The 26,009-nt window shown below is 40.4% G+C and overlaps 1 pseudogene; it reads left to right on the top strand.

Annotated features, from left to right (window-relative positions):
• The window catches only part of LOC149197362 (small ribosomal subunit protein uS9-like), a 38,975-nt pseudogene extending 14,488 nt beyond the window's left edge, over positions 1–24,487 (top strand).
• The last annotated feature ends 1,522 nt before the right edge of the window (positions 24,488–26,009 follow it).

Below are 26,009 nucleotides of genomic sequence, written 5' to 3'. Positions count from 1 at the left end.
AGCGATGGGTGAAAGAGTCGTCAAATTTCATATTGACACCCACTCATGTTTAGAAGACTAAGTCACTCAGAAAGGCCTATCAAATCTTGTTCATCTATGCATGCCGATTGTATGGTCAAGAAAGCACAGAGACCTTCCGGCAGAATTGGGTGGTTGTGTTGGATCAGTTGGCCGCCATTCAACTGGTTAGATCTCTTGGCTCTTCAGTTGAAAGTGCATGTGACTAGCAACCGAAATCCACCTAGATATGAGAAAGAAAGATTCTATATGTCCGCAGATCTTCTTGATGCAATCTGTGCCCAACATTAGTTTCCTAGCATGGGTTGGACATGGACATTGTTGGGACGCCAAAACTAACATTCAATTTCACTATTTTTCACCTTTATCCTCATTTTGTCACCTCATACTATTACATTATCATTACATAAACCTACATTATCATTACTACATGAGTTTACATTTACATTTTCCAAAGTTATTGATTTCATGTATTTAGAGTGAATTTATAATTAAAAGTTAGAGAAATAACATGTATTTGCTTATACCTAAAAGTGGCTTGTGTTTGATGACATCTGTAGATCATTTGGAAGCTTCCAAGGCACCCTTATTTGGCCTGCCAAGATCAAATTCGAATTTCAACTCAAGAGGTGGACCATATTCCAAGGAGAAAGATCATGGAGATCTTGATGTGTCATGGGATTTGTATCTAGTATTTAGGGATAAGTTGAGACAAGTATGGATCTAGTAGATATTTAAGGGATCTACATTTATTGAGTAGATATCCCTAATTCATGTATAAATATGAGGAGCATCCTTCAAAAGAAAAAGGAACAGTTGTCAGTTATTCTATTATCATTGTAAAAAAAAAAAAAAAAAAAAAAAGTTCTAAAATTTTGGACAACTGGTATGGTTCCAAAGTTTTATGTTAGTCTTGGTCAAGTCATTTTTATTGTTTTTGTTTTAGAGTCTAAATCATAGAGTTGGAGTCTTGTTTCCATTATTAAATAAAGGTCAACAACCTTATTTCTCCTATCATAGATCCCACATTATTTCAAAAGTGTCATGTGTTAGGTTGTTTCAAAATTGACATGCGCTATGAAATTGCCTAGGAGTTTTCGTAGTGCAAAACTCAGAAAATGCACTATATGCGCTACGAAATCGGGGATTCGTAGTTAGGAGTTTTCGTAGTGCAAAACCTAGAATTTGCACTGGATGCACTATGAAATCGGGGATTCGTGTCAAATCGAGTCTAGTTGTCAAATCCACCTGAATTCGTTAATGTTTCATCATTAGGTGTCAGTTCATGAACCTTACTCATCACATGCAGCCATTCACTCTCATCATTAGATTCGTTAGGGGTTTTGTATGCACTCTTTTCAAATTTCAAAAAGGGTAAGGTAAGGGTGAATTAGTCTTGGTCATTTTCGTGTTCCTTTCATGCATAAGAAGCGCTTGGTAAGCTCAGGGTCAGCATACATCAGAATTCTTTGAAGGCTCCAGTGAGGCAGTTCTCCATTTCAACTCAAGCGAGGCAATGTTCAAACTAAAATAGGGCAAGTTTTTCCAAGTCTTCTTTACGGGGATTTCACATAAATGTCTGAAGAAAAGAAGAACCATAGATCAGGCCGATGCTTGAGAGCTGAGCCTAAAGGTTTAGATTTTCTCATGAAGAATAGAGAGGTTGAAGAAGCATTCAAACAGGTGGGCTGCTGGAGGTTCTGTGAAAAACTTCATGGAGGTCACAGTCAAGCAACCAAGGATTTTGCTTTTAATTTCATAGGTTTGAATTCAAAGGTTGGAGTGCTAGAATTACCCATTTCTCCTGAGGTCATTTCTGCAGTCACAGAGATTCCCAGAGGCTAAGAGAGATGGTTTAAGAACTTCAAATTTGTAATGGCACCTTGTAGGGTATTCCTGAAGCCCAAATTCATAGACTCAGACTTAACTAAATGGGTGCATAGGAGCTATGTCAAAGACTCACTTCCCAACTTACTCACATGCATCCAAAGATACTTTACCTATGAAGGAAGATACCATAAGGTGTACTCTTACCATTTCAAGCTTCTATTACATTTCACTGGAAAAATATCTCTAGACTTACCTTTTTATCTTTTTCGAAGCTTAGGCAAGATGTCTGATAAGATTCAGTTGAAAAAAGAAGCTTGTGAAACATCATTGTTCCATCATGTCTTGATCAAATTATTGGTTTTACATGAGCTTCAGAGGGTAGATAGGGAATGGTCTGCTTTCCTATTTATGTCTGGCTTTGGAACTGAAACAGGACTTAGCCCTAGGGCTAAGGAAATATCTTCACCAGTAGCAAGTCATCAAGGAGAAGCAAGGTCAAGCAGGTTTGAGAAACTTAAAGCTAGAAAGTAGGTGAAGGAACCTATGACACCACTAATTGTTCAAGATACTCCTCAACAGTCACAGAAGAAGAAGGTTCAAATCAAGGAAGTGGTACAAAAACAATCTATTGATGAAACAGTCCAGAGAAGAATAACCAAAAGCCAATTAGCCAAAGAAAAGGGTAAGACAGTGATCACTGATGATAGCCCAGCTTCAAAAGGTAGTTTGAATGATCTCCTCCAGGCTATCAACATAGAAGAGTCCCCTCTGGTCCAAGTAGACTTAATTGAAGCAGGTAAGAGCAAAACAAAAAGAGTTAAATCTTCTAAAAAACTCCAATTTGATGACCAGGTCTCAGAGTTTGTTTTCAAGCCAAGAAGGCCTGTGACTAGACATTTGAGAATGTTACAAGATGTCAGGCCAGGTTAGCTCAGAAATTAATGAGCGCAAATCAACTTAGTGATATTATTCATTCAACTATTATTATTTATACATGTACAGAAACGGATCAGTTCATCTTCTAGATGACTGTCCGGCTTCACCTCATCCGTTTCGGATTAGGTGTCAACATTCCCCCCCTTAATCTGAAGGGATGTTGGTGAGTCCAAGCATCGTTCTGAATCTTTCAAGCTTTTCTCTTCCAAGCGCTTTGGTGAAGATGTCTGCAATTTGCTCGTTCGTGGAACAATGACGGAGATGGATTGTTTTGGCCTCAACATGATGTCGGATTAGATGATATTTAGTATTGATGTGCTTAGTACGATCATGGAACTTTGGATTCTTGGCCAACTTTATTGCAGATGTGTTATCAATCATGAGTGGAGTAGATTGTATTTGTTTTACTTGCAAATCTTCAAGAATTTTCCTGAGCCACACAATTTCTTTCGTTGCTTCAGCTGCTGCCACGTATTCTGCTTCTGTTGTGGAATCTGCTGGTACTGATTGTTTGCATGATCTCCAGGAGACAGCTCCTGATCCAAGACTCATAGCATATCCTGAAGTAGATACCCCAGTTTCTTTGTCTCCATCGAAGTCTGAATCAGAGTATCCAATCAAGTTGAAGTCGTCCACCTGTGTATACTTGATTCCAAGGTCTTGAGTTCCCTTCAAGTACCTTAGAACTCTTTTTGCAGCAGACCAATGTCCCTCACAAGGCCTTTGCATAAACCTGGAGAGGATTCCAACAGCAAATGAAATGTCTGGTCTGGTAGTAGTGAGGTAGATGAGACTTCCTACAAGCTGTCTATACTTTGTTGCATCCTCAAATTCCTTTCCTTCAGTAGATGTGAGCTTCAAGTTTTGTTCCATTGGAGTAGAGAGGGGATTGCACTCTGTCATGCCAAATCTGTATAACAAATCTCCAATGTATTTCTTTTGAGAAAGAAATATGGACTTTGGATGTTGGGTTACTTCAATGCCAAGATAGTAATGAACATAGCCCAAATCAGTCATTTCAAAGATTTTTCCTAATTCTTTCTTTATGGATGCAATATAGCTTTCATTGTTCCCTGTCATTAAAAGATCATCTACATATACCACAAGATATACAACTGTTTTTCCAACTTTCTTGACAAATAAAGTTGCATCATCAAGATCAAAATGATTGAAGTTGAGTTTCAGAAGATGCTCAATTAGTTTTTCATACCAGGCTCGTGGTGCTTGTTTGAGGCCATACAAGGACTTCACAAGTTTGCATACTTTGTGTTCATGTCCTTTCACAGCAAATCCTTCAGGCTGGGACATAAAAACATTCTCTTTTAGATCTCCATTCAAGAATGTAGTTTTTACATCCATTTGATGGACTTTCCAACCGTTCTGAGCAGCTAGTGCAAAGAGTGTCCGGATGGTGGCCCATTTTGTTGTGGGAGCAAAAGTTTCCTCATAATCGACCCCTTCCTTCTGTGCAAAACCTTTTGCCACAAGCCTAGCTTTGTGCTTGTCAAGTGAGCCATCAGCTTTGTACTTGTTCTTGTAGACCCACTTGCATCCAATTGGTTTGGTTCCAAATGGAGGATCAACCAGCTTCCAAGTGCCATTCTTTATGAGGGCATCATACTCCTTTCGCATTGCTTCTTTCCATTCATCATGAGAAGCAGCTTCTTTGAAGGAAGTTGGTTCAAAATCTGTAGACAAGTTCAATTCACAATCATAAGTAACATCCATATCAACAGGTGAATTAGAGTTATCTACATCACCTCCATCTTGTCGGTTTGAATTTCGGGTTCCTGTTTTTCCAATTTCATCAGGATGAACACTTTCAAGTGTCTTTGTCAGCCACTTTGGGGGACCTTTCTGAGATGGTCCAGGCTGTTCTGTTGATTGAGTTGGGTCTGAATCAAGATTGAGTCTCCCAATTCTATCAATTACATCACTTAAAGCATCATCCGTTGTTGGAGTGTCATGCAGGGGAGATTGTTCTTCAGAAGAAGATTCCACATGTTGATCTAGTATAGGAATCCCCCCTTCAAGATGTGGAATCTGATTATCAAACTCTTGGAATGATTTTGGTTTTGTGAATCTATCCAAGCGATCAAGTTGCCGCTCAACAACACTGTCAGATTTGGATGATTCAAGAAAAATGACATCTCTAGATAAAACAAACTTTTTATTTACTTCATCATAAAGGCGGTATGCTTTAGATGTGTTTGAATACCCCAGGAAGATACACTTACGACTTCTAGCACCAAGTTTGTTTCTATGTACCTTTGGTATTAAAGCATAACAGGTGGAACCAAATATCCTGAGATGTTTTACCGAAGGAACATGTCCATACCACAATTCATAAGGAGTCTTGTTTCTTATAGTACTAGATGGACATCTATTCTTTATATATGCAGCACATAGAACAGCATCAGCCCAAAACATTGTCTTTACATTTTTGAAGAAAAGCATGGATCGTACCATATTCAAAATTGTTCTGTTCATTCTTTCAGCTACACCATTCTGTTGAGGATTATAAGGCACAGTTGTTTGATGTTTAATCCCATGTTGGCGAAGATAGTGTTCAAATTCATTTGATGTATATTCTTTTCCATTATCAGTGCGAATAGACCCAATATGAGATTGTGCATCATTTTCAATCCACTTATGAAAATTCTTAAATGTTTGAAAAGCATCAGATTTGTTCTTCAATAAGTAAACCCAACACATTCTGGTGTAATCATCAATAAATGTCATGATATATTTATTTCCATTTGCAGAAGGAACAGGCATTGGACCACATAAATCTGAATGAATAAGTTCAAGCTTCCTATGTGCTCTTGAATGTGAATCATGAAAAAACTGTTTGCTAAGCTTTCCTAGAATGCAAGCATCACATTGTTTATGTTTTCTAGGAATTGTAGGCAAACCAGCAACACCATTTTTCTTCAACAAGCGGAGACTATCATAGTTTAAATGCCCAAATCTAGCATGCCATAATAAACTTGATGGAAGTGTACATTCTTCATGATGAGAAATATATGAGAAATGCTGTGCATGAGCAGAGGTTCCTTGCAGTTTAAGGAGTCTTTCTTCTTCTATACCCCTCATGACAAGTGAGTGGTCAGATGCCTTTCTTACCTCAAGCTTGCCATCAAACATGTGAATGGAGTGACCTTGCTGGCGGATGTGGACCAGGGACAGCAAGTTTCTCTTCAGCTCTGGGAGATATAGAACATGATCCAGAAGAAAGTCTGGAAGACCAGGCAGTTTAAGCCTGATTGTGCCAAGCCCTGATGGCTTGATTTTTGACTGATCTGCAAAGTATACTGCTCCATCAACATTGTTAGTGAAATCTTCAAAGAAATCTCTCCTATGAGTCATATGACAGGTTGCTCCTGAATCAAGCAACCAGTCATTTTTCGAAGAAGCAAGTGAAGCATTAAACAAATCTTCATTTACTCCAATATTACATTGTGCCTCAATATAGTGTGCAGATTCGGGTGCTTTACCTTTGTCTGAGTCATCAGTTTTACCTTTCTGCTGATTTCTTCTCTGCTCAACTTTGTCCCATGGTAGCTTGCATGTAGAAGCATCATGTGATCCATTTCGTTTGCAGCGAATGCAATGCAGATCTGCCTTTTCTGCTTGAGAATGTCTGCCCCCCCTGCCTCTGAAGTATCTTCCTCTTCCTCTTCGTCCACCTCTTCCTCTTGCAGAATCTTGAGCAGGATGCTTTTCTTTGTGAGCAAGGCAAACAGTCTCTTCAGAAGATTTAGGGACTGTTTTCTTTCCAAAGGCTTTCTCTCTTTCAGCAAACTTTTTCACAAGAGAGTCAAAGGTTATATCTTTAAGGTTTCCATTTGCTTGTAAAGACTCAAGATAATTGGAGTAGGTAGGATAGAGTGCTTTGAGAAAGGCAATAAGAGAGATATCCAGCTCAACCTTAGTGGATTTTATATCACGCATTATAGACTTTATTTCAGATGCAAGAGCAAGAGGATCATTATTTTTCAGTTCAAGAGTGAAGAGTTTAATCATGAGCTGAACAACTTCAAGTGCAGAATGTGTATCATAGAGTTCTTTCAGCTTTTGTATAGCTTCAAAGGCAGTGGAATAGCAAGAAATATGACGACTTACTTCCTCATTGACAGATGTTGCGATCAATGCAAAAGCTTTACTGTTCTTGTTTTCCCAAATGGCGAGTTCTTTGTCTGATGTGGGCTGCACAGGGTCTCTGTCTTCTTCTCCAACACACACACCTTTCCACAGCTCATTGTAGATAAGGGTGTGTTTTACCATCCGGGACCATTCAGAATAGTTCTCCTTGCCAGTGAGAACTATTCCGACCATTGAAATGATTGAATGCATTCTGTAAAAAAAATTTATCTCTGCCAAAAACACTTCTGTTGAGAGAGAAAAAAAATCCTTATGTGATAGCCTTATGCATGTTATTTTTCTTCTAACATTTCATCAGTATATCATGAGCATTTCTTATATCACCATTTCTTTATATCACTTCCATTATGTTTTAAGAAAAAACGAGGGTGTTCAAATATATGTATCACTGCTCAAAAAAGGCATTCACTTCACTGTTCAAATATATGTATCACTGCTCAAAAAGGCATTCACTTCACTTTTCAAATATATGTATCACTGCTCAAAAGAAAGGCATTCACTTCACTGTTCAAATATATGTATCACTGCTCAAAAAAGGCATTCACTTCACTTTTCAAATATATGTATCACTGCTCAAAAAGGCATTCACTTCACTTTTCAAATATATGTATCACTGCTCAAAAAGGCATTCACTTCACTTTTCAAATATATGTATCACTGCTCAAAAAGGCATTCACTTCACTTTTCAAATATATGTATCACTGCTCAAAAGAAAGGCATTCACTTCACTGTTCAAATATATGTATCACTGCTTTGAAAGAAGAGGGCGCTCAGCATATACCATTGTTTTGAAAAAAAAAAGGGCGCATATATATATCACAGTTTTGAAAAAAGAGAGCGCTCAGTATATACCATTCTCAGAACGCAGCTTCAAATATATTAACACAGTTTCACACTTGACCAACACAGTTTCACACTTGGGCGCACCCACATCATGGGTTCCACACTTCCGCAACGCAGTCACCACAGCTATATGCCAGTTCTTACCACAGATTAAAAAACGATAAAAGAAAACGATACCAACACAGTTTCTTTGCCGAGAAAGAGTAGACAAACGAATAGAGAATTGAACGACATCAACTTGTATGTTATCGGATGATATCATTTGTCAAAATTAACATCTGATCTGTAGGTGGCATTGGGTTTCCAATTCTAGGGAACGACATTAGTTGCAGTGACAGTTTTTCAATGGAAAGAGTAGACAGTCGAATAGTGATACCAATCTTTTTAAAAAACAAACGCAGTCTTCAACATGTGCAACATGAATTGATGCACGAAATGGAGATTTCTAAGTTTACTCCTTATTTCAGTTTCGATACCTATACCTCGACGCTGAAACGGTTGCATCATCTGAGTCCAACATGTCATGCCACAATACGTTGCAAAAACAAAACGCAGGCTTCTTCAAAACGCAGTCACAGTGTCTTCAAAACCATAAACGCAGGTCTTCATTTTCTTGAACGGTCCTCAACGCAGCGTATGCAGCGCTGTCAGAAGGGAGCAGATGTCAGGCCATTCAGAGAGCGTATGCAGCGCTGGTGCGCCAGGGAGCAATGGCAGCAGAGGAGTTACGCTATTTCTGAAGCCTGGGACCTGTGCTCTGATACCATGTCAGGCCAGGTTAGCTCAGAAATTAATGAGCGCAAATCAACTTAGTGATATTATTCATTCAACTATTATTATTTATACATGTACAGAAACGGATCAGTTCATCTTCTAGATGACTGTCCGGCTTCACCTCATCCGTTTCGGATTAGGTGTCAACATAAGAGGTAGAGCCAGAGATAAGTGAGACAGGGGAGGTAGCAGAGTTCCTTGAAGAGCCTGTGGTTTCACCAGTGCAACCATCACTAATGCACAAAGATGACAAAAACAAGGCAGTTAGCACTCAAGAAGAAGAATGTAGCTTTGAGGAGGTCAAAAAGAAATTGATGTCTACCAATCTTGAGATTGCTCAACTTAAGAAAAGGGCAAGGAAACATGCAGTTGAAAAATCCAATTTCAAAAGAGTAAAAGCCATTTGGGAAGATGGAAAAGTTCCAAGACATGAAGTAGTTGACAATCATGCTCAATATTTCACTTGGACTGTCCCTACAATAAAGGAGGCAAGATATATCAGAAGGATCAATGGTAAGTTAAGAACTAAAATTAGATGATGAAAAGACAAATTGAATACTTGAAGATTCCATTGAGTGAACTTGAAGGACAGCTTCAGCCTAAATGAACCATACAGTAAGTGAGGAGTCTTAATACAATTTTGATGTGGAACTTACCTTTTTGAAGATTGTTTTTGGATGGATAATGTCAAATTTATGTGGCCCATTAGCATATGGTGAAACTATAAAGAAATCTCAAGAATGACAATTTTGAGAAAAAACTGTGTTTTTGACTCACACAACAGTTTCGTAGCGCGCTACGAAACTGTTGTAGGTGACATGTATTGAACAACATTTTTGTAGCGCGCTGCGAAACTGCTGTAGCTGCCAGTTTTATTGTTTGTGGATCTATTTCGAAAGGAAAAGGAGATTATTTTGAAAGGTTGCTACTGCAAAGATATAAGAAGACCACTTAAGAAAGTTTGAACCCTAAGCAAAGGTAGATTTAAGAAATGAAAGACATATACAAATGCCAAATCCTACACTACGAAAATAGTAGTTATTTTGTAGCTCAATCGGTTTGTCATGCTTCATGCAACATTCAAGCATTTTTGTCTTAGCACAAGTATAGGAGTAGGGTCTATGGTTAATTTAATGCATGTCATGTGATTAAAAGAGTCAACATGGTTAGCAAAGACTTCGAAGAATCTTCTTGAAAACCAAAGCAACAATACAGGGGGTAGTTTCCTAGTTTCTAGGACAGTCAAAGGACAGGTAATCGAAGGCTAGCATGGAGTTTAAAGTCATCACCAAAGCCAAAGTTGAGGAGAGACAGCTTTCAAAGACCAAATTTATTCCATAGTTGAGGTTGTTGCTAGCATAATAAGGAGTTACACTCTTAGTTGTATTAGGATTCTAGGACTGTCAGTTAACAGCTAGTTGTAATTAATAGTTTGTTTTAAGTATGAATAGGTGTCAATGTCAAGTAAATTCGAAATTCCCCTCAGGTTTGAGGAAGGAATCCAAGAATGTAATTAGCTCTATAAAGGACAAGAGGTGTAATGCACCAAGGGTTGGAAATTTTTCAAAGAACATTCATACTATGTTATTGTGAAAGATTGTGTTTTTTATGTACTACAGAGATTTGGCTTTATTACTCAGGATTCAGAAGAGAGTTTAATGTTTGATTGTCTTATGGTTGCCCTCATTTCCTCACTTGCAGTGGTATGAATTCATGTTACTTAGAACTCATTAAAAATTCTCTAACTTCCTTCATGTATTTGCAGACAGTGTTCCCTACATATTGTTATGTGTTACTGATATATTGAACTCTCGATGCCTTGACTTCCATGTAAAGCTAATTTTGCTGTGATACTGAAACATTTTCTGACTCCATAAGCCCAATGGATGTTTATTGATTGTGTTCAACCAATTATATTTCTTCACTTATTTTTCATAAAGTTAGCCATCTAATATTTAACTAAAATCTTTAACCTAGTGAGAGAGCCCTCTCAGGTTGAGGAGGCTAAGCCTCAGCCAAAAGTTGGTTTGAAACAGTTACTCAAGGTCTTCCTAATTAGCAGCCTATTAGGAGAAGGTTTTGGGATAACATATTCATTAGCATCAGATTTATGATTGTTCATTCAACGTAAATAATATCATTTTCTCTAAATCATGTGTTATGGGTGTTGTTTGATTCTTAAGGTGTGATAGTTGTTCATGTGTGCTCATTGAGGAATGGAAGGATCCCCATACCAAGATAAGTACACTTTGTTGTAGAGTAATGTTCATAGTTGTGAATATACTAGTTTTAATTTTGGATGTTCATATTATTTCTTTGCTGTAAATACTTGTAGATAGTTTCAGTATGAATTCATGTTATGGCCATGTTTTGTTGTGTGAAGATTGATCTCCTTTCATTAGCTAGTTTTTATGTGAAAAATACTGTTGATTTCAAGTAGCGTTGGATATGCTCTAGCCACGAAAATTGGTGGAGAGGCAAAAGAACATGAGATCTCAAAGATCCAGAAATGGTTTGGGCAAAATCTAACCAATTTGAGAGATATTAAAATAATTAATATTTTTAATGGAGTTCCTAAGTCTAAACTTAGGAAAAATAAAATATTAATGTGAATTAATATAAAACTGAGTCAGAATGGTCCAAAAGTCATGGATCAATCCAAATCTAATCTTAGTCATTGATTAGGGACTTAATCTTAGCCGTTGAATCATCAATAGGAAAAGTATAAGAGGAGGCTTGAGGGTCAATTGGAGGACACACCGAGTTGATCAAGAATTCGATTTTCTGAGGTAGGGGTTGCTGAGGAAATCAAAGGGTGATCAGAGTTGCAGCTGAGGGGTAGCGAATACAATAGTAGAGAGGCAGAGATAGTATCGGGAGCATCAACATAGAAGCTGGGAGAGGGTTGATGCAAAGGCAGCTATAGACCATGCAGAGGCCGCCAGAGGCCACATAGAGGCAGTTAGGATCTGCGCAGAGCCTAAGGAGGGCCAATGTGGGAGACATAGAGGCTCCAAAGGCTAACGCTGGGCTAGATAGGCTGACACTGGGCTAGAGAGGCTGATAAAGGCCCTAGAGGCAGCATTGGGAGATTTTCATGGGATAGATTGGAGCTAGAGAGCTAGATAAGGTGACGTAGTCCCTATCAGGGTGACGCAGAGCAACAGAAGTTGTATTGTTGTTGTGGGATCGTTCATCCTGTGATTTAGCTGGAATAGTTGTCTCTGACTGAGAGGTACTACTACCGAGGGAATTCACTATTGGGTGAGCCATTTCGGGCACCTAAGTTGTATTCTAAAACTTCATAGTAATAAAACTCTCTGAATAACTGCACCCGTTTTCCCGCATTGGGTTTTTTTGGGGACATTAGTCCAAAAATAATGGTATCACTTGTGTGCTTGTTTTCCTTCAGTTGATGATTTGTATGTGTTGAGACTGTGCTTGTATTTATTTTCAGTATTTACATGGTAAATAACTTGGTAATTAACATAACAAGTAGGAAGAAATAAATTAGATAGTACAAGAAGAATTTCTAAAGGTTAGACATAGAAATTCCAACATGGTAATAGAACGTGGTCGTAGATCACAGGATAACTGAGGGCATCAGCTGAGTAGACCAGCAACAATAGAAATAGCTATCCCGAGTGACAAAAGTTGTTCCTAGCAGAAAGCAGCAAATAAGGGGTGACATAGAGAGCCTGTGTCATCAGTTCGAGCCAAGAGGAGGATCAACGTAGTGGCAGAGAGGAGAAGGCCTGACCTACATAGTGCCCGATCATCTTTCTCAGTTAGGAAGGATTGACGCCTATGGATAGGAGGTGCAGATTTTGCGAGTGCCGAGATTGCGCAGAGCCTAGAGGCTCCAACCTTCAAATTGTTGGGTCATAGGAGGGTGTGAGTAAGTTGTGGAGCAAAGCTGGTGGGATACTGTGGTCAGAACAATACCGAACAGGGCATGACCAAGGAGGAGGGAGTTTCTATCAAGGATTTCTAGCTAAGAAATCTGGATCAGTGGTGCAGTTGTACTAATGATCAAAGTGGGGCATGTCGACATTGGCAGAGGAATTTCCAAGACGAAAATCGAGGCTCAGAGGGATTCAATCCGAGGAATTCCATGAGGGAAGTAGAAAGACTTGAAATAGTCGAAAGAGAAACAACAAAATGGCAGTGAATGTGTTGAAAGATCACGATAGATTGGATGGATCTTCTAACTTCGTAGTCTAGAAGGCCAAGATCTCGTCCATTCTATACAGGGATCACCTCAAGCACTTCGCCTTGAAAATAATAGCAATCCCAGTTGACCCGGCTGAGAATGAAAAGTACAAGGATGCAATGGTGAGAGTTAGTGCATTATCCTTGATGGGGTAAGGATCATGTGGTGACACATATTTCCGAGAATAATATGACAAATGATATGTGGGATGCCCTAAATAAGTTATATTAACAAACTTCCGTGCAGAGAAAGATCTTATTAGAAAATCAACTGAGGTCATACAAGATGCCGAAGGGGGAGTAGATAGATCACTTCCTCAGATGATTGACGGAGATCTGGGATCAGCTGAATTCCATAGGGGCAACGCCAGATGAGGAGATGTTGGTGAGGATGATCCGAATTTAAACAGGAACGCAACGAATTACAGAGATAACCATATACACAAAGATGCAGCGGAAATAATACTTCATTTCATTAATAGGAAATACTGAAATATGCTTACAATCAGAAATGGAAATAAACTAGCTAGGGCGATGGTAGCTTATCTCTGAGAAGAGATGTGATGGCTACATGCCTCTGAACTGTGTTACAATGAGGCTCGAAGGCCTATTTATTTTTGAGAAACAATGGAAAACCCTTAACATTCCAAAACCTAACCCTAGGAGATGAAACGCCAAACTGTGGGCCCCGTTTGGGGGTAAGTTGGTACATCAACTTCCCGGGGTCGTAACTTTGGCATATGATCTCCGTTTGATGCGTACAATAGCTCATTAGAAAGATCTATCCGAGCACTATCATTGTTGGAACGGGCAACACAGTCCATGGACTCGTGTTGCCCCCAGATTCCCCAAAAAACGTCGTTTAGGGCCTCAAAACGGCTCCGGAAGTTCAGGACCCGAAAAACTGCTAAAAATAGTAAGTTGTGCTACAATTAAGGAAACTGAAAATGCTGAGAAGGACAAAGGTGGGGGTCCAGGTGGACTTGGCAGGTGGCCACCAATGTCCACCTGGATCATTCCTCCCCCCTTAGGAAGCAATGGTCCCCATTGCGTTGAGCTCCTCCATGAGATGAGGAAACTTCTGCTGAACTTGTTCCCTGGTGAGCCACTTGCCCTGCTGAAGGAGTTGGCCTGCTTTGACAACTCGATACAGTTGGATATTCTGTTGGCGAGTGTTCTTGATCTGTGTGTCCATGATCCGATCAGTGGCAGCTTGTTCCAGGCAATCTGGATTTAATTCTGTGGGTTTGAGCTGTTCTGCAATGTCGGATGTGTCTAGCAATGGTGGAAAGTATGGCCGAAGGCGGTCCACATTGAACACTGGGTGCAGGCCAAGGAATGGGGGAATGCTGAGCTCAAATGCATTGTCTCCCACAGCCTTAGTAATGGTGTAAGGACCATATCGGAGTGGTCTCAATTTCCGATAGGCTCCAGTAAGGCGTTCCTTTTGCAAATGCAACCAGACTTTGTCGCCCACCTGAAACTTGTGTGGCACCCGATGTTGATCATGTCGCTGCTTGTACTTGGCATTTGATTTCTCAAGAATGTCATGGACCTGCTGGCGAATATGTTGGATGCGCTCAATGAAGCTGGTGGCCTTATCTGTTTCGGACTGGACATGAGCTGAATTCATGTGAGTGGCTGCAAGTGGCATGGCCACATCAATGGGACATAGTGGCTGGAATCCCAAACCCACCTGAAAAGGGCTATGGCCAGTGGAGCTATGAAGAGCTCGGTTGTAGCTGTGCTGAACATAGGGGAGGCTCTCATCCCATGTGCGTGGATGCTTTGAATTATACATGCGCAGAATGTGCACAATCATCCTATTGACAACCTCTGTCTGGCCATCAGTTTGAGGATGGAAGGCTGTGGACTTCGTGAGTTTGGTGTCCAGCATTGACCAAAGACTGGACCAAAATGTGCTGAGAAACCGACTGTCCCGATCTGAGATGATAGACTGTGGGATCCCAAAGTGCACCCACACTCGTTCGAAGAAGAGTTTAGCAGTGGCTTCTGCTGTGATATTCTTCTTGCAGGCCATCATAATGGCCATCTTTGAGAACCTGTCGACGACCACAAAAACACAGTCATTTCCATGCTTAGTGGAAGGAAGGCCTGACATGTAATCCATGGAGATGGATTCCCAAGGTCGACTAGGGGTAGGCAACGGGGTATAGAGGCCTTGCTTCTTAATGGTCGGTTTGGCAATGGCACAGGCAGTACATGATCGGATGTACTTCCCAACATCCTGTCGAAGATTCGGCCAATAGAAATAATTTTGCAGTACTGCCACTGTTTTCTCAACCCCGAAATGCCCAGCAGCCCGACTGTAGTGTGCTTCCCAAATCATCTTGGCACGCTCGCTTGAAGGAACACAAAGGTGACCGAGGTGGCATAATAGGGCATCCTGGAGGTGAAAATCTGCAACCTGCCGACCCTCCAAGAGTGTCTGAATTCTGGGTCGCTTTTGTAGAGAAGTGGCCAATCAGAAGTCTCATGCCCGCAAGAGTTGAGCACGGTGGTTAGCGCCATGATCGGTGGTCGACTGAGGCAATCTACAACATTATTGGTGCTGCCCTTTTTATACTTGATATTCAAGTGAAACTGTTGCAGGTATGTAGACCACTTCTGATGGCGATCATTCTGTAATTTCCCTTGGGTCTGTATGAACTACAGAGGTCGGTGGTCTGTGTGGATGACCGTTTCCTTCCCCAAAATGTAATGCTTCCATTGTCGGCAGGCCTGTACAATGGAATACATCTCTTTATCATAAGTGGGGTACTTCCGGACTGTGTCTGAAAGTGTTTCACTGTGATATGCCACTGGATGTCCATGTTGAGTAAGGACTGCCCCAATAGCATAGTCAGAGGCATCTGTCTCGACCTCAAATGGTTGTTGTAAATCTGGTAACGCGAGCACTGGTGCCGTGCAGAGGCGATCCTTCAACTCCCTGAATGCCTTCTATTGAGATTCAGACCAAAAGAATTTTGCTTTCGCCCCGCCCTTGGTGACTTGACTCAAGGGCCAAGAAATATGAGAAAACCCCAACACAAACCTGCGGTAGAAGTTGGCAAGACCTAGAAAGCTGCGGAGCTCTGTTAGAGTGGTTGGAGAGGGCCAATCCCGAATGACTTGGACCTTGGCTGGATCGACATGCACCCCCTGTTCATCAATGATGTATCCCAGATACTGAACCTCGGTCATGCCAAAAGTGCATTTCTCCAAATTCGCACATAGCTTGTGTTGCCGCAGTGTTTGGAGAACCTGTCGGATGTGGTGGAGGTGCTCTTCCCAACTCTGGCTGAAGATCAGAATGTCATCCAAGTATACTACTACAAAGGAGTTGGTGAATGGCCGCAAGATGTCATCCATTAGCCTCATAAAGGTTGCAGGAGCATTCGTCAATCCGAAAGGCATGACCAACCATTCGAAGAGGCCCTCCTTGGATTTGAAGGCAGTCTTCCACACATCTGAGGGTTCGATTGGTACCTGGTGATATCCTGACTTCAGATTGATCTTGCTAAAATATTTCGCCCCCTTTAGTTGGTCTAGGAGGTCATCAATCCGCGGGATCGGGTACCTATTACGGACAGTGATCTTGTTCAACGCCCGATAGTCAATACAGAGTCTCCACGTCCCATCCTTCTTCTGTACCAACACTATCGGGCTCCCACAGGGCGAAGAACTCGGACGAATGTGACCTTTCTGCAGGAGCTCCTGAATCTGCCTCTTGATTTCATTGTTCTCCAGAACGGAGCGCCGATAAATTGGTCCATTGGGTAGCGGCGCACCTGGGGTCAGATCGATGGAGTGCTTGACCTGACAGTGCAGAGGAACCCCTGCCGGGGAGGTGAAGATGTCTTCGTACTCCTCCACAATCTTGTCCATCTGCAGCTGCCGTGCAGAGGGACCCCGTTTGGAGGTCGCGGCCACTGTCTTCTTCTTCCCTTGAGGGCGTATCATCAGGAAAACAAATTTCCTGGTTTTGGAAATGATCTTACTGCATTGTTTTGCAGTAATCAAAGAGATGGCGGCAGGTGGTGCTACCTCTGGTATCCTGAACAACTTATTTCCCAATGTGATAATAACAGCACGGGGCCTTGATTCATACACAGCATGTCGCTTCCACAAGTATGGTTGTCCTAGTAATACATCACAAACTTCAAGGGGAGCAATGTCACACAATACCTCATCCGTGAAGGGATTGATGTTGTACGGAAGGCGACACTGCTGGCTCACGCGAAGATCTCGTCCTTAGTGAAGCCACCCAATGGTGTATGGCTGTGGATGGGCTATGGTCGGTAAGCCCAACCGCTTCACGACCTCTGCCGAAATGAGGTTCTTTTGACTCCCGCTATCAACAATGAACTGTATCGGGGAGCCCTTTACCCACATCTGGGAGTGAAAGAGACGCTCCTCCTCCTCTGGATCTTCGGGTTCATTTTTCTGGATCTTTGCGGTAGCAACAGTGGCGCTGGGGTCCGCATCAATGATCTGCTTCCCTTTTTCATACCCCTTATCGGGTTCTGACTCAGAGTCGGAACATGCATCTGATTCTGAAACCTTTAGCTCAGCCACCAGTGACTGCTTGGCCCGACACTCACTTGTGTTGTGAGTGGAGCTCTTATGGAACTCACACCATTTTCCAGTGTCCTTTCTCGGCTTCGCGGCGCTGTTCTTTGCTTGCAGCTTCGGCTGGTTGTCTTGGGCTGCCCCGCCTTGGCTTTGTCCTTTGTTCTGTGGTTTAGGGGCACCTTTCCCCTGCTTTGGATTCATAGATCCAAAGTCTCGCTTCTTTTGTTTAAACTTCTGCTCGACCTTGACGGCATACCGGTATGCTGCGCCGAGCGAGGGGATGTTTAGGAACTGTATTTCTTCCTGAATGTACTTGTGCAGGCAGCCACGGTATTTGAGTATCAAATGTTGCTCCGAATCCCTGATACCCAACTTTGTGCGAAGGGTATGGAAAAGATTGGTGAACTCCAGCACATCTTGGTCCCTTCCCTGCCGCAGCGTGGTCCACTTTATGTATTCATCCTCATAGCTCCCGACAGGGTAGTACTGCTCCTTGATGGCATCCTGGAACGAATCCCAGGTGGGTGCAGCTGAAAATAGTGAGCCAGTACTTTCATCCTTCTGCTCGCAGTAGGTTTCCCACCAGTCCTTGACGTGGGGGGCTGCTTTGAGAAGAGAAAAAACAATCTTTTCCCGACTCGAAAATTCATGAACAGAAAAATAACCCTCTAGCAGATTTAACCATTTATCTATGGCATCGGCGTCTATCTGACCCTCGAATATGGGGATTTCAAAATTCACTTGTACCTTAAAGGGTGTGGCGTTTCTAGAGGAGCTGCTGGAAGCTGATGCGCCGCTTCTGGGTAGCCGCTGAAGGATCTGCGCAAAGCTGTCCATCATCGCGTTCCGTTGTCGCTCGAGCGCTTCTTCGAGCAAGATTTTGATGGGATCTCCTGCCCCCTCGTCTTTCTTCTCGTCCGCCATGGGAGGCCGTCGGGATTTGTGAGGCTGGTCTTGCAAAGGTTCAACCAGTTCGAGCCCTAACTCCTTATATCCCGAGCGGAAATAATACTTCATTTCATTAATAGGAAATACTGAAATATGCTTACAATCAGAAATGGAAATAAACTAGCTAGGGCGATGGTAGCTTATCTCTGAGAAGAGATGTGATGGCTACATGCCTCTGAACTGTGTTACAATGAGGCTCGAAGGCCTATTTATTGTTGAGAAACAATGGAAAACCCTTAACATTCCAAAACCTAACCCTAGGAGATGAAACGCCAAACTGTGGGCCCCATTTGGGGGTAAGTTGGTACATCAACTTCCCGGGGTCGTAACTTTGGCATATGATCTCCGTTTGACACGTACAATAGCTCATTAGAAAGATCTATCCGAGCACTATCATTGTTGGAACGGGCAACACCAGTCCATGGACTCGTGTTGCCCCCAGATTCCCCAAAAAACGTCGTTTAGGGCCTCAAAATGGCTCCGGAAGTTCAGGACCCGAAAAACTGCTAAAAATAGTAAGTTGTGCTACAATTAAGGAAACTGAAAATGCTGAGAAAGACAAAGGTGGGGGTCCAGGTGGACTTGGCAGGTGGCCACCAATGTCCACCTGGATTAGAGGACCACGTTGAACGCAGTCTCAGAGGATTGGGAGGTATTTGTCCAGAGCTTTCTGGGTAGGTCAACCCTTCCAGATTGGGAGGAACTATGGGCGACTCTTCGTCAAGAGGAGATCAGAAGGCTAACCAAGGCAGGAAGCAGTGGCAACGGGGTCAGAGTCAAGAAGGAGGAAGAGGAGGATGCTACCCTTGCATCTGCGGGAAAGCAGGAGAAATGGAAGAAGAAGGACCTCTCCAAGGTCAAATGCTTCCACTGTGGGGAACTGGGTCACTATGCGAGCTAGTGTCCAAGGAAGAAGAGAAAGGGAGAGGCTTCTGAGACCAAGGCTGTGCTAGTGAGGGTGGAGAAAGAAGTGGAGACAGATGATGACTGTTGCATGAGTGCTCATGCACCAATTGAGAGGAAGTGGGGAGACATCGAGCTGTATTCAGACGGACTGCAGACAATGAGGTTCAGGATACTTGAGGTACCAAACCTCTTGGATTATACGTTGTTACAGGAGCCCCGAAGAGGAGTAGCAGGACTACCAGATGTCGGTAGAAATGAATGCGGATGGAGCAACAGAGGCAGCTACACTGTAGGAGTCCCAGGACAACGTGAGGAAACGGTGCAAGATGCATGGAGTTGTTGTAGTAGTGCAGAGGTTAGAGAGGGAGCACTTGTTAACAACATAGGGAGCTTCAGCATCAAGAGTGTTTCTAGCATGACAAAGATGTTAGAGTTGGTAGATCAGTTGCTTACTTCTTAGTAATTGAGTTGCAATGTAACAATTAGCAGTGGTAGTGCTATGGGCAGCACGATGCAGCATGATGAGAGGGTATGCAGTGCAGATGTAGTAGTGGCAGTGACAGGGCCATGGGCAGCAACACAGATGTAGAGGGAGCTATCGTATGGATGCAGCAGTGGTAGTGGTAGGGCCATGGGTAGCAGTACATGATGAAACAATGCATAGGATGTTGGGCAGCAGGCCTAGCATCGGCACTGATACTCAGTGAGGAGTATTACTAGAGCACAATCCTCACTAAGAGGGAGTGTTGATTTGGGGTAGCATCGGATGTGATCTAGCCATGAAAATTGGTGGACAGGCTAAACCACATGAGATCTCCAAGACCCAGAAACGGTTTGGGCAGAATCTAACTAGTTTGGGAGATATTAAAATAATTAATATTTTTAATGCAATTCCTAAGTCTAAACTTAGGAAAAATAAAATATTAATGTGAATTAATATAAAACTGAGTTAGAATGGTCCAAAATTCATGGATCAAGCTAGATATAATCTTAGCTGTTGATTAGGGACTTAATCTCTGCCGTTGAATCGTCAAAAAGAAAAGTATAAGAGGAGGCTTGAGGGTCAGTTGGAGGACACACCGAGTTGATCAAGAATTCAGTTTTCTGAGGCAGGGATTATTGAGGAAATCAAAGGAGTGATCAGAATTGCAGCTGAGGGGCAATGAATACAGTAGCAAAGAGGCAGAGATAGTATCGGGAGAAACAGTGCAGAAGTCGAGAGAGGGTTGACGTAGAGGTAGCTAAAGGCCATGCAGAGGCACCTAGGACCTACACAGAACCTGAGGAGGGCCAGCCTGGGAGACGCAGAGGCTCCATAGGATGACATAGATCCTAGAGAGGCTGATGCTGGACTAGACAGGCTGACGCTAGGCCAGAGAGGCTGACGCAGGCCCTAGAGGCAGCGCTGGGAAATTTTCGTGGGACTGAATGGAGATGGAGAGCTAGATAGGGTGATGTAGTCCTTATCAGGGTGACGCAGAAGAACGAAATTTGTATTGTTGCTGTGGGATCGTTCATTTGGTGATTTAGCCAGAATATATGTCTTCGACCGAGAGGAACTACTACCGAGGGAATTCTTTATTGGGTGAGACATTTCTGGCACCCAGATTGTATTCTGAAGCTGCATAATAATAAAACCCTCTGAATAGTTGCACCAGTTTTCTAGCATTGGGTTTTTCCAGGGACATTAGTCCAAAAATAATGGTGTCACTTGTGTGCTTGTTTTCCTTCAGTTGATGATCTGTATGTGTTGAGATTGTACTTGTATTTATTTTCAATATTTACATGGTAAATAACTTGGTAATTAACAAAACAAGTAGGAAGAAATAAATCAGATAGTACAAGAAGAATTTCTAAAAGATAGACTTAGAAATTCCAACAAGGACAATCGGGAACTCCTAAGTTAGGAGCCTCTTCTCCATGAGCTAGATTGAATTGAAACAAGATCTACTTTCTTATATGCTTTCCTAGATTACATTTATGTGAAGATTGATTTCATTTCAATAGCTAGTTTTTATGTGAGAAGGACAATCAGGTTCTCCTAAGTTAGGAGACTCTTCTCCATGAACTAAGAACTGAACTGAAAACAATATTTACTTGCTTTCATTTATATGCTTTCTTTCGTGATTTCTTAGACATTTGGAAATGTTATTATAGAAATATTGTAGGACAATCAGGACTCTTGAACAAGAGACTCTTCTCTATCTTCTAAAGTTAACTAATGCCATTGATCAAACAATTTTATGCTTTCATAAAAATAGGTTTGAATCTTTTCTTTTCAAAATAGTTTAGATTTGTAATATGCATTCCCATTCTAAACAAACTTCCTACACCAGTTTCATCCGAGGTCCCATATATTTTGGTTTGCTTCTAAGTTTACGAAACCCCTGGGTTGACAAATTAAATGACAGGGATTTAGCATACAATTAAATCGCCCAACATTTTGGCGTCGTTGCCGAGGAAGCAAACTTAGATGTAAGCTAGATAGGAGGATTGTTTAAGAAGCATTTTTCATTTAGGATCATTTTTATTTAGGGTTAATTGCATTTAGGCATTTTCATTTAAAGTCTATTCTGATATAGAAAACACAGAAATAGAATACGAATAAAAAAGCCCCATTCACAAAAAAAGAAGACAAAAACAAAATCCATATGTATATATGGAAAAACGATGAGTATAAGTTTGGAACAACTCACTCAAATCCTAGCAAATGTTAGGATCTCCTCTTCTTGCGAAGAAAAATCTTGATAGCAGCCAAAAGCTTAACTACTATAGAAGAAAACAATGAATTAACATTCGAAGAATCCTGTAGATCTGATGATGAACAATTATTCGAATAGGAGAATGAAGAGGACAAAGAGAAGTTGCAGCATGATCTGAATCAGAGTGGAAATCACGCCTATGAAAGCCTTATCAAAAGATGGTTTCGATGGTTTCAAGCAGGTACCAAGTTATATCAATTTTGCTTTTGTTCTTATTCCATTAAATCACATTCACAAAAACTAGATTCGATCATCCTTGTATATTTTCATTTTAGAATTGCAAAATTGAAAATGAATATATTTTTATTACTATTCCATGAATGGTTATATTGGAAATTTAATTACACGTAATGGTTTGTAATTTTCAATTAGGATAGAGTAGGTAGGGTGATATTTTCAATCTCGAATAAGTATGCTCTCCTCCTGCATTTTTGCATGATCTCAAGGATCAGAAAGTAGGATGTTTATAAATGTTTTCAGGGTTTGCAATATACTTGTCTCAATTTGCTAAAAAAAAAAAAAATTCATCCTAAATCAATAAATTTTCCAGATTTTTTTAGGGTTAGAATAAATTTTAAATTATTTTTAAAAATTTTTGATTTTAAAACAATATAAAAATTAAAATAAAATTCAATTTCTTTTTAAAATATTTTGATTTTAAAATAAAATTAAAAAAAAATTAGGAATAAAATTTAATTGTTTTTTAAATTTAGTTAAAGAAAAAACAATACAAAATAAATTTCATTTTTTAAATTTTTAGTTCTTAATAACAATACAAAATAAATAAATAAAATTATAAAAAAAAAATTAATTTCTTTTTAAAAGATTTTAATTAAAGGAAAAAATAAATATAGGGTTTAATTTTTATTTTTTTAGTTTTTTGAGAGAATACAAAATAAAACAATTTTAGTTTAAAAAATAAATAAATTAACGTAACACAAAAATAAATAAAAATTATCTTAGAATAAAATTTAATTTCTTTTTTTACTTTTTAACACAATACAAAATAAACAATTAAAAAAAAAAAGAGAAATAAAATTTAATCAAGTCAGTGAAATGCATCCACAATGGACAGGCTTTTGATATGTATTGCATATCCTCCAGGCAGCATCATCTGAGTGAAATGTTTCACAAAATCTCATTTTCTCATACACAAACTCGCATGAATCGCAAAGCTCTACAAATTCTCCCGAGCGTAGAATCCATATTACTCTCCATGTCTCAGTCGATGCGGCTCTGCATTTAGTATTGAAGCATGCTTTTGAGGCGAACGACTGCTGCCACACTGTTTTATTTTCTTCACAGTTTCAAATCAAACTTCAGCCTGGAAGCATAAAGATTACTGACTGAGAATGGCATCCATTGCCATGCAGAAGATCATCTGTACACGTCCACATTCACCACCCAACACGCCAAAACCTCGCAAAAATGCTCGTCGCACTTATCATATTCATACCCTCGCCATGGAGAAATGGAGTCAAGTGCCATGGAGAAATGGAGTCAAGTGAATAAAATTAGAGAAGCAACGCTTCTCTACACAAATTCTTTTCTGCTTTTCGTAGGGTAGGGCTCTGTATATCCACTCCATTCGCAGCTTTCAGGAAGGGACCAAGTACCATTTTTCTTGGCCTGATCTGGTCTATCACTCGTTGGCAGTGAATAGGCGCTTGTAATTACAACTCAGAGTGGTATCAAGATGGCTAGATGACAACAAATCCAGAAAATAATGGAGATCTCAACTAAAAACCTAAATCCTTGAAAATCCATGAGGAAAATTAGGTTTTTGTTAGTAAAATATGGAAAGTATCGCGCCAATTCCTCATGCTAAAATCGGGCTTTTTCTCTCATCACTTGGAAAATTGTGGATTGTGGGTACTTATTTGTCGAGTAGTAGTTGTGGCCACTATTTCACTGCATGTTGCTCTTTTCTCTAGATGATAGTGGCTACTTTGATTGATAGCCAGAGACAAGCTCTCTTCCTTAGTAATGCTTTAAGTTCCAAGGTTTGTTGAGAATTTTGTATCGCAGAGTAGTGTGGAAACCCCAAGGTGAAATCAGGACAAAGAAACATACAATCTATCAAACAAAGGCGGTAGTGGATTCTGTCCAGTGATTCGGCCGAAAGAATATGACCATTGCGGTGACATACTGCAAGTGAGGGCGAGGTTTGATCAAGATCAATGAATGCCCTATTGAGCTAATCGAGCCAGAGATTCTCCGCTACAAGGTTTTCGAAACCCATTCTTCTGCTAGGTTGCCACCGCTTTGCCGATGTCGATATGAGAATTAGGGTAAAAGGAGGAGGTCACACATCACAGATCTATGCTATTCGACAAAGCATTGCAAAATCCCTGGTCACCTTTTACCAAAAATACGTTGATGAGTTGTCAAAGAAGGAGATTAAATATATTCTCGTTAGGTACGAAAGGACCATGCTCGTGGCTGATCATAGGCGCTACGAGCTGAAGAAGTTTGGAGGTGGCGGTGCCCGTGCTCGTTTCCAGAAGTCCTACCGTTGAAAGATTTGTCCTGGTATTTTTGTTAGGATTTGTTTTGAGAAAAAGTGTTGTGTTGCGGAAAATTTAAGGGCATTTGATTGATGTCCATTATTTTTGGTTTTTTATTTTATTTATCTATAAATGTTTTCTTCTACACTTTTACAAGCATGCCAAGCTCGTGGTTGCTGTAATAAATTTCTTAATTTCGTATTTTATTTAAAAAAAAATCAAAAATATAAAAAAAAAAATCAAAACAATTCATATATATATATATATATATATAACAAAATAAAACAATTAAAAAAAAATTGAAAAACAAATTGAAAATTTTGCAAGTGGGCATTTCATAACTTTTGAAAACATTTTATACTAACTTGTCTTCTTGGAGTTAATTCAAAGGAATTTGCACACAAAGGCAACAAAATTTGTACTAAGCTATTACAGGTGGGCAGAGGATCCAAGTTCATGCAAATGTGATCTCTAGAAATCACATTCATCATTGAAAGCTTGACGGAGCTAATTACATATGTCGTGACATTTGTCGCTACACAGAAATCTTTTGCGTCATGATATGTTTACGCACACTTTTTCTTCAAAGCCTGATCAGTGATCCATGGTAAAGTCCACTGATTGATTGCCTTATCCATCATGACTTCATACATGTTTACTTTTTTGAGTTGCATACATTTTCACCTTCTTTTCAGTTCATCTTTTTGCCTCACGAATAAACCATCCAACTCTCTACATTGCCTTGTTTTCCTTGCCATAAAAATTGTTTGACCATAACATCTTGTATCTATAGTCCTACCAATCATTTTGTATGAACTCGCGTTGACTGATGTGGGGTTCCCTTAAGGTCTACCTTTCAACAAGTCTTGACCCATCGACCTCAGCACCTTATCTGGGACAAAGACTAGAGTCATTATTAGTACCTTGAGGCTTGCATGCCCTAATGGCAAGTCTTCTCACCAATGAACAATGGGAATACATTATTGTCCCTTGTTTGTTGGATCTTGTAAGTGGCTCGACGTCAACTCATTTATTCACACTTTTCAAGATGTACTTAGGTACGTTGCCACTCATTGAAATTAATGGTGAGTTTGCCTTGCATTGGTTAATGACATTCATCAGTGGCCAATAATCTAATGACTTCTTTCCATGTTCGACATCAACACATTTATTCACATGGAAATAATTGTGCCACGATATGGAACAACATGAAGACTATATGATTCAGTAGCAGATTCAACAATATTTTGTAATTTGGAATAGATTCAATAGCAGTAATAAGGGATCCACATTCACGACTTCATCCATCATGTATGAAACCAAGACAGAGATCAAATTCTTGTATTCTTCATTCCATGATTCCGCAGCAGGAGCTACACTTTTCTACATATACACAGTTTGTCCACTTAGGTAAGTAAAGGTATGTTCTTCTCTCTCTTTTTATCATAAAATTCATTTAATACTGAAATTATAATTTTTGGAAAATACTTCACCATGTTCATGTTCATACCTCATATTCACATTCATAATTCAT

This window comes from Pinus tabuliformis, chromosome 2_2 (assembly GCF_031772625.1).
Source record: "Pinus tabuliformis cultivar Carrire ecotype Pingquan chromosome 2_2, CPIR1, whole genome shotgun sequence".
In the NCBI taxonomy this organism is placed as follows: domain Eukaryota; kingdom Viridiplantae; phylum Streptophyta; class Pinopsida; order Pinales; family Pinaceae; genus Pinus; species Pinus tabuliformis.
This window is presented reverse-complemented; position numbering and strand designations above follow the sequence as displayed.